The sequence below is a fragment of the Elephantulus edwardii genome, unplaced genomic scaffold (assembly GCF_000299155.1).
Source record: "Elephantulus edwardii isolate Elephantulus edwardi_28Jun2011 unplaced genomic scaffold, EleEdw1.0 scaffold00064, whole genome shotgun sequence".
In the NCBI taxonomy this organism is placed as follows: Eukaryota; Metazoa; Chordata; class Mammalia; order Macroscelidea; family Macroscelididae; genus Elephantulus; species Elephantulus edwardii.
This window is the reverse complement of record NW_006399814.1, coordinates 13,195,375-13,216,508: the sequence shown is the minus strand read 5'-3', so window position 1 is coordinate 13,216,508 and position 21,134 is coordinate 13,195,375.

The following is a 21,134-nucleotide window of genomic DNA, read 5'->3' as shown; positions in this document are numbered from 1 at the left end:
TTGTTGTTGCTGTTGTTAGGTGCCATCAAGGTCAAGCGACCCTAGGAACAAAAGATCTGAATCCTGTCCTGTCCTGCACCATCCTCACTCTTCCTGACACACAAGAGCCCATTGCACTAGTCACCGAGTCAGTGCACATGGTCAAAGATCTTCCTCTCCTTCATCAACCCTCCACCTTTCCCAACATCATGTCCTTCTCCAAGAAATAGCACCTCCTTGCAACATGCCCAAAGTATGTGAGGCAAAGCCTCATCCTTTTTGCCTCCAAAGAGCACTCTGTCTGCATCTTCTCTAAGAAATACCTGTTCATTCTCTTGGCCATCCATGGAATGTTCAGTGCTCTCCTCCAACACCACAACTTAAAGGTGTCAATTCTTTTCCTGTCATTCTTATTCATTGTCCAGCTCTCAGATGCATACCAAGTAATCAGAAAGACTATGGTCTGTATCAGACACACCTTAGTCTTCAAACTGACGTCTCTATTATTCAATAATTTGTCTTCTTATTTCCTGACTGCTGATACTGAGGGTCTTAACTGTGGATCCAAGCAAGATGAAGATTTTGACAGTTTCAAACTACTCTCCATTCATTATGACACTGACTATCAGTCTAGTGGTAAGAATCTTTGTTTTCCTGAAATTGAGATGCAACCCATACCAAAGGCTGCCTTTCTTGATTTTTTTTGCAGCAAATGCTTCAGGTCCTCCTCACGTTAAGCAATCAGGATTCCAAAAAAAATGTATTCACTACAAGGGGAGCAAACTCAGATGCAGAGGGTGAAGAAAGCTGAGATTCTAGGAGAAAGGTTCTGAAAAAGGGTAACAAAGATGCCAAAACTCTTCTCCTGTATGTGATAGATACCTTGACAGGCTAGTAAGTAAAGCTAGATTTAAATGGCAAAAATTTCACACACAGCTTTGATTTGAGCAAAGAAAAGCTAGAACAGAAAATACCACATACAAGCCTAGAGCCTTCTCGTTTCCCAGTCCAGCTTTGATGACTGGATTCTGACCCAATTTCCTTTGTTAAACTCCATGTTGACTGTCGCCATTCATATCAGGAAAGGTCTGAAGGATAATTACGACCTCCTTCAGATTGGCATACACTCCTCAAAAGATCCTCCAGCTCAGCTTTGTGCCCTAAACACAGCACTCTTTTTGCCTCCCCCATAGCACTGGTTCCTGTCTACTTCTTAGACTACAAAGACACGGACCTTACCCATTGTATCCGCAAAGCAACACAACTCAGTGACCTATAAACAACAGATTGAACCCTGTCCTTTCCTGTGCCGTCCTTACCATTCCTAACACACTTGAGCCCATTACCACAGACACTATCAATCCATCACATTGGGGATCTTCTTTTCTTTCACTGACCCTCCACCTTTCCAAGTACGATGTCCCTCTCCTAGCACTATGCCCAAACTATGTGATATGAAGCTTCACCATCTTTGCCTCCAAGAAACAGCCTGGTTACACTTTCTCCAAGACATATCTGTTTGTTCTTTTGCAAGTACATAGAATAGTCAGAAGTCTTCTCCCACCACAACTCAAAGGCATTGATTCTTCTTGTCATCTTTATGTATCGTCCAGCTCTCAGATGCATAGCAGGTGATTGGAAAGACCGTGGCTTTGATCAGGCACACCTAAGTCTTTAAACTGACATCATTGCTCCTCAGTAACTTGGAGAGGTCATTGATAGCAGACTTTCCCACTGCAATATATCTCCAGCTCTCCTGACTACTAGTACCAATGGTGTTGATTGAGATTCAAGCAAGATAAAATTGTTGCAATTTCAATCTTTTCTCCATTTATCATACTGTCTATTGGTCCAAGAATGAACATTTTGATTCTTTGCTGTTGAATTTCAAAGATAATAACCATATGAATCTCTAAAACCCATCTTTAAGAATCCTAAAATGTGTAAATTAAAATTATATATTAATTTATTTTCAGTTTGATAATAAGAAAACTCTGAAGGAGAAAATCACTTCAGGAAGAGACAATAAAATGAGTGACGAAGTTGGAATGAGACATGAATGAACCAGTGGGTGAATGAAGTAATCAAGGCAGACAGTGCCCTTTAGTTGGAGTCGATGGCTGTCCCTGGTTTCCACTTGTCCCTCATCCATTTGTCATTCTTTACAGAAGGTGAGATAAGACTAAACAACCAAAGTCTTTTACTGTCACACTTGACCCAAAATCTCATGAGTCCCAGCCCTCAAACAAAATCTAGACATAGCACCATTTCCCCTTTGTTCCTTCTCTGAGTGTAGGTCTGAGCCATCTCTCAGGAGCTCTTTGACCTGGCACTCCGGAAATGATCCACAACAACAATAGTGCCTATTGATCTACCTTCAGCAGACAGGAGAATTTAACAGATCCTGGAATATCCCAGACCTGGGACTTGGGAGGTTCCAGACAGGAAAAGGCTAACAACACAGACTATGTCACACCTCCACTCCTGTCTGAGCTCCTGATGGGTGAGCCACTCTGTCTTCCCAGGAGCTCACCTATTGGTGACCCCAACCTGGACACAGGATCTAAGGAGGTTCTGGGATTTCACTTGGATCAGAAACAATCTATACCATGCTAAGAAGGCATCAAGTCCCCCTAGGACTCTGTTCCCAGTCGAGGAAGATGGTGGTGTTTGGTACTATATGAAAATGCTTAATAATCTGTCTCCCAAGAGAGATTATTCTGCTGATTATCCTGCTGGACAGACCTCCCTGTACCAGCTTACCTATCTGTTCAAACCTTGACAAACACAGTAAAACCACAAGCAAGCATCAGCAAAAGCATCTTCATACCATGTTCTCAGTCTGACTAACTTTGTTAAGCCAGCCCTATAGAGACACAATTAACTGCAGAAGACCAGCTCCCACAGCACCTTTCCCACTCAGGAAGGAGGGAAGGAGCCTGGGATGCTTCTGTAGAACTAATCCCACACTGAATACCCACATCTCTCATCATGTACCATAGCTGGCTGGGATCAAGCCAAAGCCCTGCTGTAAACAATGGCATGAGGACTCTTGCAATGAACAAGTATGTCTGAATCTTTGAAATTGTGTTCTAGGGCTGCTGTAACAGTACTAACTAGACAGCTTAACAGAATTTATTCTCTCACAATACTGGAGTATAGAAGTTTGGAATTAAGGTATTGGCAGGACTATGTTCTCTCTGAACATAGAAATACCATACGACTCAGCTATTCCACTGCTAGGAATATACCCCCAGGAAATTGGAACTAAGACGTAATCAGAAATTTGTACATCAAAGTTCATAGCAGCATTATTCACCATTGCAAGAAGATGAAAACAGCCCAAATGTCCAATCACCATGGAATGGATTGAAAAATTGTGATACATTGAAATGACGGAATATTAAGCAGCATGCAGCAACAATTATTTCAAAAATGACTACGTAACTTGGAAGAGACTGGAGAGCATTACGCTGAGCGAACTAACTCAGTCTCATAAGGATGAATACTGCATAGGCCCATTACTTTAAAAATGGAAAAATAACTAGTAAAATGTGTATATGGGGGTCAAGGGGGGAAGTGATGGGAACAGAAGGGTGAGGGTGAGCATAGGGGAAATCATAGGGTCATGTAATTTGGCAGGGTGAGGTGGGGGTAAAGGAAATGGGAAAGATCCAGTGGAAATCTGGAAAGATGGAGTAAAAATGGGCATGGTTTCATGGTGGTCGGTTTTATAATGAATGGGAATATATGAAACACAGTGTGAATAAAGGATAGTGTAAACACAACATATACAAACTTTGTATGCACATCAATGTAAAACTTTAAAAAATAAAGAAGAGAGGATGACCAGACATTTTCTCATACACTGGACTTTCTGTCAGGATGGACAAATTCCCAAAGAAGGACATCATTCTTGGGAAAGTGGACAATTAGCGAAAAGGAGGAAGACTTTCAATGAAACAAATTGACAGTTGCTGGAATAATGAACTCAAATGTCACAACCATTACGGGAACAGTACAAGACCCAGCAGTCTTTTATTCTGTGTGCATTGAGTCACTGTTACTCAAAACTAACTCAAAGGTATCTAACATCAGTAACTATTCCAATATGTTGTTGAGTACCGTAGAGTCAGAATTGATGCATAGCTGACCATCCAGCAGGTTTCAGAGGCACTTAATCACCCAGAAGGAGACTGTCCATCTTTCTCCCACAAAGCAACTAGTGGATTTGAACAGTGTGCCTTCAGGTTTGCAGCACAGCTTCTTACCACTATGCTGCCAGAGCTGTCTCCATTTAATCACATCTGCAAAAAATCTTCCTTCCAAATAAGATCACACTCAGAGGAACCCAGGGTCAGAACATAAGCATTTTTTTCCTATAGAAATATTGTGCTGATCATTCCCTCTTTTTCTGAGGGACACAACCAATTAGAGTTGTGTAGATAGTATGGGACACAGGTTTGCAGGGGGATATGCGAGTTGTTTACACATAATAAGTCATAAGAGTTCTTGCTGTTATTGTTACGTACCGTCAAGTCGCCTGTGACTCATAACGACCCTATGCTCAGAACCCTTCCCTGTCCTGAGCCAGCCTCACTAATTCCAACACACTGTCCGTCATTGTCCCAATCACTGTATCAATCCATCTCATCCAGTGTCTTCCTCTCCTGCCCTGTCCTTCCACCTTTCCAAACATTATGTCCTTCTCCAAGGACTGGTCTCCCCTGGCCACTTTCTCAAAGTATGTGAGATGGAGCTCCAAAATCTTAGCCTTCAAGGAGAAACTTAATTTCACTCTCTCCAAGATAGACCTATTTGTTTCTTGGTGGTCCATGGTATGTTCAAGATTCTCCTCAAGGACCACAACTTGAAGGCATTGATTCTTTTGTCATCCTTAGTCATTATTCAGGTCTCTGAAACATCACAGTAATTGCAAAGACCATGGCTTGGATTAGGTGCACCATAGTCTCTAGACTGACATCATTGCTTTTCAGTACTCTGGAGAGGTCCCTAACAGTAGCTTTTCCCAAAGCAATTCCTTTTTTTAATTTCCTGACTGCTGGTGCTAAGGGTGCTGATTGTGGAGCCGCAAGCTGTAATTGTCAACAACTTCAATCTCTTCTTCATCTTTCATGGTCCAGCCAATTTACTCAGTGGTGTGAATTTTTACCTTCTTGATGTTGAGCTTTAATCCATATTGAAGACTATAGTCCTTGACCTCTTTCAGCAAGTGCTTCAGGTTCTCTTCAGTTTCAACAAGCAGAGTTGTGTCATCTACATAACGTAGGTTGCTGATGAGTTTTCCCCCAATTCTGATGCCACATTCCTCCTCAGAAAGCCCTGCTTTCCCGAATGATCTTCTCTGCATATAGATTGAAACGGTATGGAGACAAGATGCATCCCTGGCACACTCCTTTCCTGATTTTGAACCATGCAGTGATTACCTGCTTGTCCTAAGGACTGTTTCCTGGTCCAAGTTTATGTTCAATATAAGCACAATCAAGTGTTCTGCGATCCCCATTGTCCTCAAGGTCAGCCACAATTTGTGATCCACACAAAAACCTTTGTAGTCAAGGTAACACAGATAGACTTTTCTCTGATACTCTTTGTTTTCAGCCAAGATCCATCTGACAATGGCAATAATATCTCTAGTTTCGTGACCTCTTCTAAACCCAGCTTGTATTTCTGGGAGAGTTAAACAAGGGCTATTTGGAACCAGGACACTTTAGGGAAAGGAGTCTTCAAAATGGGTTAACTTCAGGAAGGATGGTGATGAGAAGAGGTCATTCCAATTGGGGGCGGGGGAGTGAATCCTAGAAGGAAGTGGTGCAGATGTAAGGAGACCCACACAGCAGTGCAGGAAGCTGAGATGGCACATCGTCCTGGGCAGAACTGCCTGTCAAGCTTTAGAGGGACAGAGGCCTCTTGCATCTTCATCCTACTGCAAACCCCAGAACTGGTACCTATTTTCCTAAAAAAAGCATTTTCCTTTTTCAAATCAACCGCTTTGCAGCACTATCGTGAGCAGCTTTTATTGATTTTTGAAATATAAATATAAGCCTAGAGTTGCAAGTGCCACCTGGCCAATGTCCTAGAATGCTATACACACACACACAGAGAGAGAGAGAGAGAGAGAGAGAGAGAGAGAGAGAGATTCTTCTCTCACCATCAAGTCTTTGCAGCTGTGGGTCTTTTAAACCAACAACTACACAAAGTTTTAATAATCACTTTGAGAAGGCTGTCACTGCAAGCCTGCTCAATCCCTGAAGGACTGCCTGGTGGTGGCAGGAAGAAGGCGCTGGTGGGAGGTGGTATTTGGAAGCAGTCTTCATTCATCACCTAGTGACGGGCCCTGGGTGCCCCGGGGGTGTCCTCGGAGCTCCCATCTGCAACTCCAGCATGATTTATCACCAGTGGATGTTACCTTCACAGGGGTGGGCTTATCTTTTCTACTGTGTCTCCTTCTGATGACTTCCAAATTTTTCTGTTCCTGAGGCTGGGCCTGGCCCTTCCCATCCTGCTTCACTCACCACTTCAGGGCTGATAATTGCCATGCTGTGTCTCCAGTCTGCACCCATATATGCAACTGCTTCCTGGGCAGATCTTCAAACACAGATCCTTCAAGACAGCGCTCTCATGGGTGTATACATCCCACAAATGTCTTCCCAGTTTCATCTCAGCAGGATGCACCTCAATGAATGGTACCACCACCCATCAGGACACAAACCGTGTGATAACTTGTGATTCGTCCTCACCCAACACAAACAACTCCATCCCATAGTGCAGGAGGTTTGCCCTCCAAACTACATGCTGCGTGCTTCCTGTTTTGTCTATGACTGCCAGCCTCTTTGGAGTGCACATACCTGCACAACAAATTCAGTTAGCGTGATTACCTGCAGTCCTCAGTCCAGTCCTCTGAGTGCCTGGTCCCAGCAAAGACACTCTCACAAGGGACTCTTACAGTGGCCATTCCACTCATTCTCAAAGAAACCTTTAAAATCAGCAACTGAGGACTTTGGTGAGGACAAAATAAACCAGGGAGATGGCAAATAGTGCCTTTAACACTAAGCATGGCTGCCAGTCCTCACACTACCCCTCACAGAAGATTCCTTGGTCCTTCCAAACTCAGAGCAGTGGCATTAAAAGCCACCCACCCCCTTTTGTTTTAATGAAATCTACCCTACCCTTTGGACCTCAACTTAGCGTTACCTTCTTAAGGATGATTTCCTGACACATGGACTAGCTATCTAAACAGGCTTTGCTTCTCCCTTGAATCACTTTCATTCCTGTCATTAACCTATACAACCAATTGGGTGGATCATTCTCCAAGTCTTTAAGGGAGTTCTGGTGGCCTAGTGGTAAGAAGCTGTGCTACAGTCCTAAAGGTACCAATTCAAATCCACCAGCCGATCTGTGGGAGAAAAATGGGCCATCACCTCTCCTGTACAATTTACTACTGCTAGAGGGTCAGCTATGGGTCAGATCAGACCAAACGGTATACAATAATAACTAGTCTTTAAGCTCTTTGAAGGCCAGGATTAAATTGTGTGTGTGTGTGTGTGTGTGTGTGTGTGTGTGTGTGTGTGTGTGTGTGCGCGCGCGATTTTCCACATTTCTACTGCCTCCTTGTTTTATTAAATTTCTCTGCTTACCCCTCCAATAAAGTTACTTTAGTTTTCTTTTAGTCATTTGTATTCAGCATTCCTTCATCCATGTCTCATCTATTTCCTTTTTTTCCCCATCAAGCTAATGGCTGCAGTAGAGTCAGTCACCTGGAGAAGGAGTGAAAGGGAACTTGATCTGTGGTCAAACATCCACCAGACAGTGTGAAGGTCAATGTCATGTGTCTGTCAACTTGACTCATCTATGATTCTCAGTGGTTTAGCAGACATGGGCTAACTGCTCTTGCACAACATAATCACTTTCCATTATGTGCTCTAATGTGACCAGCCAATTATTTCAAAGGTGGGTTTTCTGGGGAATTTGACCTGCCTCCATAAAAAAATTATTTTTCTGGCAAAGCTCTCTCCCGCTCACTCTCTCTGTAAATCTTAACCATAGAAGGTTGTCCCTCTCTCTTCCTCAAAGTCACTGATGGATTTGAACTGCAGGAGATACATAGCCTTTGAGTTAGTGGAGCAAGTCACTGTGGACTGCACCACCAAATCTGACCCTCCAGCAAGCTCTTGGAGGCTACAAATTACATGAGAAGAAACTATCTTTCTACTGCGGAGCAGCTAGTGGATTTGAACAGTCAGAGAGGCTCAGCCTTTTGCTTGGTAGCATAATCCTTAACTACACTCCAAAAGCTCTTTGTGTGTCTGTGTGTTTGCAGATATATATAACCCACTGCTGTCAAGTCCGTACTGGCTCATGGTCAATGGCTATAAGTCTTTGTAGAAGGATAATGCCTATCTTCTTCCCACAGAGCAGTTGGTGGATTAGATTCAAATCACTAGCCTTCAAATTAATAGTCCAAAAAGTAATGCACTAGACCATCAGAGCTCCTTACTGATAAATAGGCATACACATACATAGATAGGGACATAGACCGATGCTTCACTGGTTTTGCTCCTGTAGAGAAGCCAAATAGAATAGGCCTACACCACACTCTTGGAAGAAGCCCACCTTGGTACAGCCCCGTAGGACACTCTGCAGACTCTGTCTCTATTTTCCCTTCAGTCATTATCTCTGGGCGATCCTAACTTGGCATATGCCCAAGAAAGAATTGTGTATGCTATAATCCATCAATAAGAAGAGAGGCCAAAAGAATCAGCCTATCTCGTATGTATGAGGGAGGGGGAAGTTTTTTTAGGTTTGGACAATGTCTAGGGATGACAGAAGGAGAATTGATGATTTTGAGCTGTGGTGCTGGGGAAGAGTATTGAATATACCCTGGACTGCCAGGAGAACATACAGAGAGAGGGTAAAGCCAGGTTGCTCCTTGAGGCAAGAATTCTGAAAGTCCATCTGACATACTTTGGACATGTTGTAAGAAGGGACCAGTCCTTGTGGAGGGACACCATGCTTGGGAGGATGGAGGGGCAGTGCAAGAGAGGAAAACCTTGGATGAGATGGATTCCATGACTGGAGTAACGGGGGTGAGTGTGTCAAAGACAGTAATTTTGGCACAGAGCTGAAGAGGTTTCAGAGCTGTTGTGCACTGGGTCACCATGAGTCACAGGCAACTTGATGGCACATAACAACAGCTGTATTGTATTTATCTTCTCAATAAAAGCAAAATTAATAGTTTTATATAAAGACACCCTCAGAGAGTCTTCCTCAAGACTTCTATGGTAGCACTAGAGAGAAGTGATTCCCTGCGACTTCCTCCAAGTGATGCCAATGGATAAACATTCTACCACTAACTCAAAGATTGGCAGTTCAAAGCCACTCAGAGGTCCCTAGCAGGCAATCTGCCTCTGAAAGGTGACAATCATGAAAATTCTGTGGAAACGTTCTACTCCACACACATGGACTAATGCCAGCACGTTTGGCTTGATTTTCTCCTCTTCTGAATAGCTGGCCCATCCTAGGATGTCATGTGCCCTGCTCTCTGTTCAGTTCTCCCAACAGAGCAGTCTCCTGTGGTACTGTCACCTGCACACTGTTGAGTTCTGTAAGGAACACCCCGGGTCACAGAGACTGTGCTTCTTCAGCTCCCCACCAGACTTCTTAACGCAGTGTTGCTCCTCCGAGCGATGCCATGGTGAACTCCAAGGGGCAGAACGTGTGAATCAGATTACCATCAGTCAGAGGTGGAGCCCGCACCACACTCCAGCCCTGTTCTGAGTCAGGATGTCTTTTCCAGTCCCTCAGGTTGCCTCCATTCACACATAAGGTGGACAGCCTAATGGAATTTTTAGAATCACCCCAGCCAATCCTGCTAACTTCTCTTTTTCTCTTCTATTCTGTAAACCTGTCAAATTCATCATCTGTGCCCCACAAAATAAAACAATTTTTTTGAGTCATGTAGGAAAAAATTGAAGTTGAAATGCTACGAGGGTAGCAGCTTTTGTATTGGTGTCAGGCATCTCCGAAATCTAATGGAGCTCTTCTTTGACAACATTATCTGTGTTTGGCTAATTTGGTGGAGCACACAACGTCCTCTATTGAGGGGGAAGAATAGACTGTGCGGGGCTAGGACAGCAGGGACTTGGCCCATCCTGAGTAATTTGCTTCTGCTATTCATCCCGCAGATAGGCACTCAATTACAGAGACGTTTCTAGGTAAATTTCCAGTCATTCTTTTATCACCTTGCAAATGAAATAGTCATTTTTAAAAAATATCAGGAAGGAAAGATTCATGTCAGTAAACAAAAGGGCAGGCTTCCTTATCATAGTTTATTTTGTGCTGATTATTTGTTGTTCTGTTCCACAGAAAGCTCTGTAACTAAGTCACTTGTTTGGCCCCTCTTGTCAACTCTTAAATATTAATGCAATCCAGCATCAGGAGGAAACCTTTCCTGAGCTCCAGGTGGAGAGCATAGGCTCAGGGCTGAGGCCAGCACCGGGTAGATAAGAAGTGTCCCTGCCCTGAGGAGTCAGATGGAATCCAAAGGGAAAGAGCTGGACATTGCAAGCAGTAGAACCAACTGCCCATAAACTCTACCAAGGGAGTGAGTCAGACCAGAGGTCATGGATGCTGGGAATAGGTACTGCTCACCACCCAGATATACTGGAACAAAAATGGCCATGAGCATCAAGAAGACTCCCACAGAACAGCTCGTCCTGGGAGTCAGTTCCCACACTCATTAAGCTCTTACTTTGTGTGGTCATTCTGAGAGGCCCAGGTAGTTTGTAATCAGTGATTAACCAAAATGATAACCAAACTCACCCAGCATGACCAGAAAGAAAGGCCTGGAAATCTGTCTCTGTAAACACATAACAATAACAAACTCTCACACAGCAATGACAAGCTTTATGGAGCAGTTCTTTCTGGTAATACACGGAGTCACCATGGGTCAGAATGGACTTAACAAGAGTAGGTCATACAAGGTCTGATGCCGGGTACAAAGATGGTGCAAGAAGCTTTCCTACAGAGTGAAATGGGGAAGGGAATATTACTTGTGTTACAAACTCAGGTTAAAACTGGGATTCATATCCTCAAAGTTTGTCTTCTGGGATGAAGCACAACTTGGAAAGATCTATGTCAAGAGGCTAGTTCAGGAGCAGGGGAACACGGGGAACCTGGAGAGTCAAGCTACAGCAGTTCACAGTCAGGTCAGAGCGAGCCTCTGATTCAGCCTCAGAAGCCAGGCCGGATTGCACAGTTTGTGGCAAGTGTGGAAGCCACGCATGGAGCCCACGTAAGGATAGAGGAAAGATCCAGACACACCCTGGTGTGCTTACCACGCCTTAGTGAGCCAGGCAGTGGTCAGGAGCAGATAAAACTGAGATGTAGGGAGAACGTAAGTGCTACATGTTGTCAGATACTCCCACAAGGTCCACAGCCACCTGTCACCTCCCTGGGATTGAGGGTGGGCTCTGGACTGTTGAGCAGCTTTCTGTGCTCAACTGCCATTGTCAGCCTTCAAAGCGGCTTGTAAAGTAGGCAAATGGCCTCTTCTTGAATACACAGTGTGGATGCCAAGAAGGCATAAGACTTGCCTTAGATCTCAGAGTAAATTAAATATCTGCTGAGAAAACAGAGGTATCCATGTGCAGAGCACCAACTTTCTCATGTGATCCACTCTTCTGACCCACAAACAAATTCACTTGTCAGTGCTTCAGGGTCGGCTGTTCCAGGTGTATTAAGTTCTGATACAAATAAACAGCAATGACAAAAACAGTAAGAACAGCTCATGTGTGGCCTGGTACAACTGTGCCCGGCGTTTTCATGCTGGTGACCTTTAGAAAGCGGATCTCTCTTCTGGGCATCTCTGGAAGGGGGGAGTTCAAGTTGCTAATCTTTCAGTTAGTAGCCAAGTACTTACTTGTTTTTACCAAAATAAAGTCACCTCGCTATCGGGGATTTGTAGGAAGGAAATGTCTCTTCTTCCTGAGGCAGGACTTGCTGCAATCTGGATGAGGACAGCCGGCTGTTCATACATGGAAAGCCAAATCGCTCAGGTGGCCCAGTGACAGATGTTCCCCCGAAGGAGCTCAGCCCTTACAGGGCCCACCCTGCTGGGGACTGGCCCCCAGCCTGTAGCTGGGAGGCCTTTGGAGGGCACTCCAGGCAGGGGTTCACGTGTGCGCCATCAATCACGCCCACGCTCTGCGAACATGTCTAAGTGTCATGGATATTCATGAGTATCAGTCAGCCGCCCAGTTCTTCCTCCAAACGATAGCAGGGTTCCTTTTGTTGTCAAACAGCCTCTCAACATCAAGTGGTCTACTGGGTCAAGAGCAAAGGCTGAGAAAGAAGCATGCATCTCTCTTCCTTTCTGTTCTTCTGTCTCCTGACAGCAAGACAGGCCAATATTTACTTCCTGTATGTCCGTGTCTTTCGGGGGGAAGCTGCTACATTAGAACTGTAAGCACAACCCCATGAGCGCCGCTCACCTCCCCAGGCTGTATAGCTGGAGTTTGTGTTCAAATTGCAGTTCTGTAAATAGAATTCTACTTCAGAGGGTTTTCTTAAAACATTCTTTTATAACTGGCTCACATGGGGTCAAAGGAGCTCCTCACACTTTAAATGGAGGACAAATGGGATAATCAAAGAGAATGTTCTGCAAACAGATGCTTAACTGCACAGGAGGATGCTCAAATTTTCAGAAAACGGGTCATGCAGCTTCTCCCCCTCGGCCCTCTGTTTCCTCCCTTTTTCTTCTGCCAGCTGAATGCTGCCTCCGAAGGGCAGTGAGGGTGCCCTGTGACCAGCAAAGAGCTGTAGAGTCCAGGGTGGTCGAGGTACAGAGGAAGGACAGTCACCCAACTGCCCCTTGAAGCTTCTCTTCCCCTGCACAGTAGCCTCTCAGGTCAAAATACAAATGAAAACTAAACCAATAAACAACTCAAAAATGGATTGCTATCCAGTTGGAACAGACTCATAGCTGACCCTCTCTAGCAGGGGTCCATGTGATGTAGCACAAGAGGAAATTGCCCGTCTTTATCCCGCAGAGCTACTGGCAGATTCAAACCACTGGAGAGGCATAACTTCGAGTTAGTAGCACAGTTCTGTATGGACTATGCCATCAGAGTATTCATTCACTCACTGAACCAACTTATAGCTGACAGTCCCCCGTGGTAGGTTTTCAGAGGCTATAAATCCCAAGGGAAGAGATTGCCCATCTTTCTCCTGCGGAGCAGCTAGTAGATTTGAACTGCCTACCTTTGAGAGAGGGATGTCATGCTTGGGAGGGTGGAGGGACAGCACAAAAGAGGAAGACCCTAGATGAGATAGATTAATTCAGAGACTGGGGTAGGTGTGTCAGAGACAATAAGGTTGGCACAGGATAGAGCAGGGTTTAGGGCTGTTGCACATAGGGTCGCTATGAGTCACAGGTGACTCAAAGGCACATAACAACAACAACAACAAACCTTTGGATTGGCCATGCAGCTCCGTGCCCCAGAGGCCCCAGGGCTTTCTAGTTGTTTACATCTTGATTCTGACTCATGACAATCCCATGTGTGTCAGAGCAGACCTGTGCTTCATAGTGTTTTCTGTGATTGATTTTTAGAAGCAAAACATCACACCAGTTGCCTGAGGTGCCTCTGGTTGGATTTAAACTTCCAACCTTTCAGTTAGTAGCTGACCATTTAAGCTTTTATACTATTCAAAGACTAAGGCTGATTCTTTCCAGTTACTAGCTATGTATTCAAGAGCTGGACAGTGAATAAGGATGCCAGAAAAAAAACTGATGCCTTTGAGCTGTGATGTTGGAGACGAGCACTGAACATCCCACTGATGGCCAAGAGAACACACAAATATGTCTTGGAGAGGGTGCAGCCTGAATGCTTTATGGAGGCAAGAATGATGAGGTTTTGCCTCACATACTTTGGGTATGTTGCTAAGAGGGGCTATTTCTTGTTGAAGGTGGTGGTTATTCCTTGCTGGTGAGGGTGGAGGGTCAGCGAGAGAGAGGGAAACCCTCAACCAGGTGGGCTGCTTTGGTGGCTGCTGCAGTGGGCTCTTGTGTGTCAGGAAGTGTGAGGATGGTGCAGGAAGAACAGGGTTCAGATCTTTTATTCATAGTGTCACTGTGTATCATGCTCAACTCGATGGCACCTTAAACAACTACTCAGAAACTCCTAGTTCACAGCTAAACAGCATGTGTTATAGCTCATGAGACCATCTTGTCTCTCACTGATAAAGATTGGTGTCTTCTCCTCTTGCTACTGGGAGCACTCTAAGACTTCCCAAGTCCTCCCCATTCTCAGCTCCACCCTCCTCCTGCCTGCGTTCCTGTTCCTCTCTCTATCTCCCTCCACCTACCGGACACTACCAACATCAACAACCTGAAACCTTTGTCAGGGTACAGTCTGAACTTCAATGTTTTTAAGGCATAAAATGTGAAATCTCAACTCAAATTTGATGTTTAAATAGAGTCAAATGTTTATCTATCCTTCTCATCCCTGCCCCTGCCCCCAAGCAAATTTAAGTATTTATAAATTCTACCTCTCAAACTAGAACATGGGATTCTCCTGTCTTTAAGATTTGCCGCATTTCTGGCTGAACACAGCATGCAGCTTTTCTCAGCAGCCAGGGTTCTGAGCGCTCACAGGATCCACAGGTCTCCTTTCAGGGAGGAGGCAGGGGTGGGCCCAGCCTCAGGGCAGAGAAGGCGTGCAAGGAAGCCATGTCACTCAATTGCAGGCACATCTGGTAAAGCTCAGACTCCATCCTGGCACTCCGATCCAATTACCTGTCACCAGACGTGACTGTCGTCATCTCGTCCTCAAACCCATCCAGGCTTGAGGGCCAGTGTGGAGCTGGGAACTGAGGTGAACGCCTACAGCTGGAAGTCCAGATGTTCAGAGACTTCAGTGTGAACTTTGCAGTATTTTTTTTAAATCAAAAAACTAAAGGGAAAGAGTAAGTATGCTATCTTGGCTTATATCCTTCAGAATGACTTTCAAAGCCTGATGGCAAAATAGAGACTTTTGGAATGTTTTCTTTCATGCCTCCTCCCCCAAAGTCACTGAGGGAGGGTGTCAAAGAATAAGCCAGCTGAAATGACAGTCACACACGCGCGCGTGCGCGCATGCACGCACACACACACACACACACACACACACACACACACACACGGCTCCTATGCTGGAGGAGAAGGTGAACAGACCCCAGAGCCCTTGTGACAATCAAATGTCATCAGATACAAACATCCCCTCACTCCTCTGCCCCATCTGCCATGAATCCCGACAGAACCTGGACAACAGTATAGAGAACACACAAACGCAGTCAAAGCCACCAGAAGTGTTTGGTCTGTAGAATTCGTAGGAGCTAATGGTTCAATCTGTTCGCTTCAAGGGCAGGTGCATGAATGGGTTGCTTGAGCAGCAAATTGGTTGTGTCTCTCACACATGGGCCAAAGGAAAAAAAGGACCATTTCCTGATAGTAGGTAAAATGTGTAATACTAGAAGGAAAACATGGGTGCTGATGGAAGCAAGCAGGGCCGGGTGAGCACAGTATTAAAGCTTGTTCATTTTGTTATCAGTGGCTCCTAAAGCCACTCTTGAGTCTGTACTCAATTTATATAGAAATAGTCTCAAGATATGCTGTTTCAAGAGCTCAAAAAATTAACATCTATCAAATCTTTAAAAAAGTAACAGCTTCGGTGGCCTTGTTGTATAAACAAAGGTAACATGTCTGGTGGCCTAGTGACAAGAAGCTGGGCTGCAATCATGAAGGCACAGGGTTTGAGGCCACCAGCTGCTCCACAGGAGAATGAACAATCTCCTCCCTTGTGATTAACTCCCTTTGAAAACCAGCCAGAGGATCAGCTATGGGATGGTTCCGACTCTGCAGTACAAAATAACAACATCCCCAAGTTAGCGTTTCAAAATTGCCCAAATAAACAAAAATCCCCAAGGACCACAGAACCAGAAGAGACCACATGTCAACACAAGACAAAGATAGTAAAATGGAACTAGGAGCGGCCTGAGGACTGGCAGAAGGCAATGGGCACCATACTCACCGTCAGGCTGCCACACGGTCACAGGCCACTGTGTGAGGAACTCCTCCTCTCCTGCTCCCCCACAGGACTGCCTGGAAACAGGAAGGCAGGCCTCGCCCACCTGTGCAGGATTCACTCCAACCCTGCCAGCCAGACCCGGGGACCACCACGGGCTTCAATCCACAGACACTGTTTAAGCACTTGCTATCTGCTAGGCCTGCTGCTGGAACCTGGGAAACACTATAATGTACAAAAGTAGGGTGGGCATTTAATAAGCAATCACAAACTCATTTGTTCATCTAATTAGTAAATTATTCATTTAATAAATAACATTCATAAATAATAATCATTACCTATACAGTAGTGGTGTACTTAGAGTGGAGACAGGTGCTTAAAGGCTTAAAGGCTTCAGGGGTGTGATGTGCTTGGGGGCCACTGTCCCTTCACAGACTGTTTTTTAATGCAAAGGAAGCTTGAGTCTCACCTCCAAGGAGGTCTTCTGCAGAAACTGGCCTGTGTGGGGCTCCTGGCTCCTGGGGGTCTGAGCCCTGCACAGCTATCCACTGAGACTATCCTGACACATTAGGGGGACCTGGTTCCTCTAACACGACCTTCTAAGGCCTTGTCTCCACCTCTCAGGCTCTCTCAGGTACAATGGGAGCGGGATCTGCAGTGGCACAGTCTATAGGAAGGTGCACTAACCCAAAGGCTGCACCTCTTTAGCAGTTCGAACACACCAGCTGCTCATGGAAGAAAGATGAGCAGTCCTCTCCCGTGTAATTTACAGCATCAGAAACCCAGTGGGGGGTTGTCAGCCATGAGTTGGTTCTGACTGAAGGCAGCGAATAAGTTAGTAAAATCCTGTGAGAGACAGAACTCCACATGATAGCCTTGGATTTCCAGGTCTTACAAGTTTTCCATCTTTGACAGGGTGCAATCTTAAAATTTTTCTTTCACCCTTTATTTAGTGGAAGAGATTTCTGTTGTCCTTCCTTGATGGGTATCTGCTTTACTCAACTTCTGACTGCAGATTTTATCGTATCTCTAATATTCCATTGTCTTCCCCACTGCCACAGACAGATTAATCAGACTCCAACACTTTTACTTCACCATTGTTTTTGTTGTTGTTGTTGTTGCTGAGTATCATCGAGCCAGAACTTACCCATAATTGACCCTCCAGTGGGTTTAAAGACAGTAAATCACGTGCAAGGAGACGGCCCATTTTTCTTCCAGGGAGCAATTGATTGATTCTAACTGCTTACACTTCTCAACTGTGCTGCACTATTTCACTTTGTCTAGGCATATTTCCTTTACCTCATCCCACCCACAACACATACACATACACACACACACAACCAACAACAAGTACCAAAAAAAAAAAATTCTGGGAAGAAAAAAGAGGTGCTGAGTTCCTATTTAGACTCTCCTTTACAATCCCATTTGTCTCCCTTGGACAGACAGCTTTATAATTTTCGTTTCTCTTCACTTCCTCCCTCCTTGCACTCTGCTCTCATTCCTGCCTCAAGATTTTAGCTTCCATCCCTAGCACACCCTTCCTATCTAAATTCTTCCAAGTCTTTAAGGCTTGCACAAAGCTTTCCTCTTCCATGAAGTCTTTCCTGATTATTCTCAGTAACAGGAACCTGACTGAAATCTCTATCTTGAACAAAAGCTGCTCCCATGGTATCTCCATGTTCAGAGGTCAATAAGTTGCCAAGACAATCCCGAGCCCTGTCCTCTTTCCCACCAAACACGGAAACTCTTGTTGAGTCAGCTTCAATAGTGAGCCCTGTGCAAAGCAGAATGATGAAACCCTGGCCAATCCTGCTCCTTCCTCACAAGCTCCCCTGTGCTGACGTCCATTCTTGCAGTTACTATGTAAGTCCATGCCACTGAGGTCCTTCCTCTCTATTGCTGACTGCTTCTCCGAGCACAATGCCTTTTTCCAGGGACTAGCCCCTCTTGGTAATACAGCCAAAGAACATGAGACAATCTTACTAATCTTGCTTCTAAGAGCCACTCTGGTTGCACTTCTTTTGAGAGAGATTTGTTCTTTGGGCAGTCGCAAACTGAAATGAGATATTCAATATTTTTCAGCACCACACAATGCAAAGGCATAATTCTTCAGTCTTCTTTATGCATTGTTCAACTTTCACATGCATAAGAGGAAACTAAGAATGCCATGATAATGTCTTAGTCTTTAAAGTGGCATTCTTGTTCTGGAGCACTTTAAAGAGGTCCCTGGTAGCAGATAGGCCCACTTCAAGAAATCCTTTCATTTCTGCACTGCTCTTTCCCTGGTTGTTGAGTATAGATCCAAATCAAATCCTTGAGAGTTTCAATATTTTCTCCATTCACCCAACTCTGAGATCTGAGTATTTATCAAGCACGAAATTCAAAGGGCCAGAAACCAACAATTCACACCTGGAACCAGCCTTGGCTGAGGTGTGTTGTACTCTTTTCAGGCTTAGCTTGCTTCCATGCCTTTAATCAAATTCACCTTCTCTGCTGCAGGCCCGTCTTCCTCTGCACATTGTCTAAATGCTCGCAGCCCCACAGCACACAGATTTCAGAGATTTCTCATTCCCCATCTCTTCTCAAACCCCATCAGGACTGCACCCAGACCTGTGGCTTCCACACCTATGTCACAGGCTCAGACCCTTTTCCTTGAACTTTACCCAAGATGTTCCTCAGCATCCCCACTTGGGATGTCTAAAGGAATTTTATTTCATTTAATCCATCTGGAACTGTATTCTTGACACATTCTTAATTTGCAGTCAATACAAAATTCAGGACTCCCTTAGGGTTCTCCATCTCACTATCCATCTATCCAAGTGCTCAGTGCCTTAGTTATTTAGTGCTGCTATAACAGAAATATCACAGACATGTGAATGGTTTTAACAAACAGAATTCTCTCACCATTTAGGAAACTTCTTATTGTTGTTTGTTGTTGTTTACTGTTGAGCCATAGTTTTCAGAGACAGTAAATTGCACAGGAGGACACTGTCCATCCTTCTCCTAAAAAGTATCTGAATATATACAACCATTTCTTTATCCAATCCATTCATTTGTTGATTGGCTTTTGGGTTATTTCCATTTTCTTGCTGTTGTGAATAAAGCTGCTACCTACAACAACAACAACAACAACAAAAAGCATCTCTCTTGCTTGCTTGTCCTAATACTCTTTTTTTATATTGTGTAAAAGATCAACTCAAGATCAACTCAAAACACACCTTCCACAAATCCTTTCTCATTAACATAGCAAAGTTTACAGCACATGTTTTTGCAGACACAGTCACTACCCATAACAGTCAGAATAAAAATCTAGAAGTCATCCGTGATGCACTCCTGGGTGTCCTCTTGTTCTGTTTGGACACTGCGCAGTTTAATGTATGGAAAGGTGTGCATCAGGGTTGTATCCTTTCTTTGTGTCTATTAAATCTGTATGTTGAGCAAATTATTTGAGAATGTGGACTATAAGAAGAATGTGGCATCAGGCTCGGAGGAAGACTCATCAACAACCTACATTATGCAGATAACACAATCCTGTTTGCAGAAAGTAAAAGACATAACACACAGAAGAAGATCAAAGACAACAGCCTTCAATATGGGTTACATCTCAATATCAAGAAAGCAAACATTCTCACCAACTGGATTAATAGACAACATTGTGGTAGATGGAGGAAAGATTAAAGTTGTCAATTATTTCCTTTTACTTGAATTTATAATCAACATCACGGTAGCAGAAGTCAAGAGATTAAAAGATGTGTTGCATTAGGGAAATCTGCTTCCAGGGATTTCTCCAAAGTGCTGAAGAGCAAGGATTTACATTTAAAAACTAAAGCATACCTAATTCAAGCAATGATCTTTTCAATCGCTTCTTTTGCATCTGAAATTTGAACAAAGAGTAAGAATGACAGAAGATGAATTTCTACCTTTTGAATTGTGGTGCTGGAGAGGAGTACCAAATAGCTCATGAACTTCCAAAAGAACAAATAAATCTGTCTTGGAGGAACTGAAGCCAGGGTGTTCCTTGGAGTCAAGGATGGTGAAATTTCACCTTACCTACTCTTGGCTTGTTTTCAGGATGGACTAGTCCTTGAAATATACATCATTCAGGGGAAGATGGAGGGTCAGTTAAAAAAAGGAAAACCTCAACAAGGTGGACTGACATGGTGACTAGAGTAACAGTGGGCTCAAGTCCATCAGAGATCATGAGGATGAAAAAGATTTGTTTGGTGGCTTGAAAGTCGATTATGTATTCTTTGTCAATACCACAAGTCTTCTTCAGTCTTCCTTATTAATTGTCCAACCTTCAGAAACATATAAGCAGTTGGAAATATCACAGCCTGGGTCAGGTGCACCTTAGTCTTTAAATGAATATCCTTGCTTTAAATTTCCTTAACAGCACATTTGCCCAACACAGTACATCATTTGCTGTCTTGAGTACTGCTTCCATAAATATTGCCATCAAATGAAAAGATATCATTGCTGATGTCAGATGAATCTTTCCAGAAAGTAGAGAATACCAGAAAGTTGTTTACTTGTGTTTTATTGTCTATGCAAAGGCATTCTATGGTATGGATCATAATAAATTATGGATAACATTGAGAAGAATGGAAATCTCAAAACAATTAACTGTGCACAGAGTCTGTACCTGAGCCAAGAAGCAAATGATATGCAGAGCAAGGGAATACTATATGGTTTAAAATCAGAAAGTGTTTGTATCAGGATTGTGCCTTTTATCATACATGTTCAATCTGTATGCTGAGCAATAATCGAAGATGCTGAACCATGTGAATGACAGTGTCATCAGAGATGGGGGAAGAAGACTCATCAACAACCTGCAATCCTCTGATGACAAAGCCTGCCTTACTGAAAGTTAAGAAGACTTGAAGCACTTACTAGAAGTAGCAAAAATTACTTAAGGTTTCTACCATGGATTATACCAATAGGTGTGACCAATAACCAATGTTTACTTGAGCTCTCTCTTTACAATAGACGCAGTTCTGCTGTTGCTGAAGCTTTTACATGCAGTAAAAAGCTCAATTCTTACATTTTCTTCTCTAAGTTAAATGGCTCTGGTTGTTG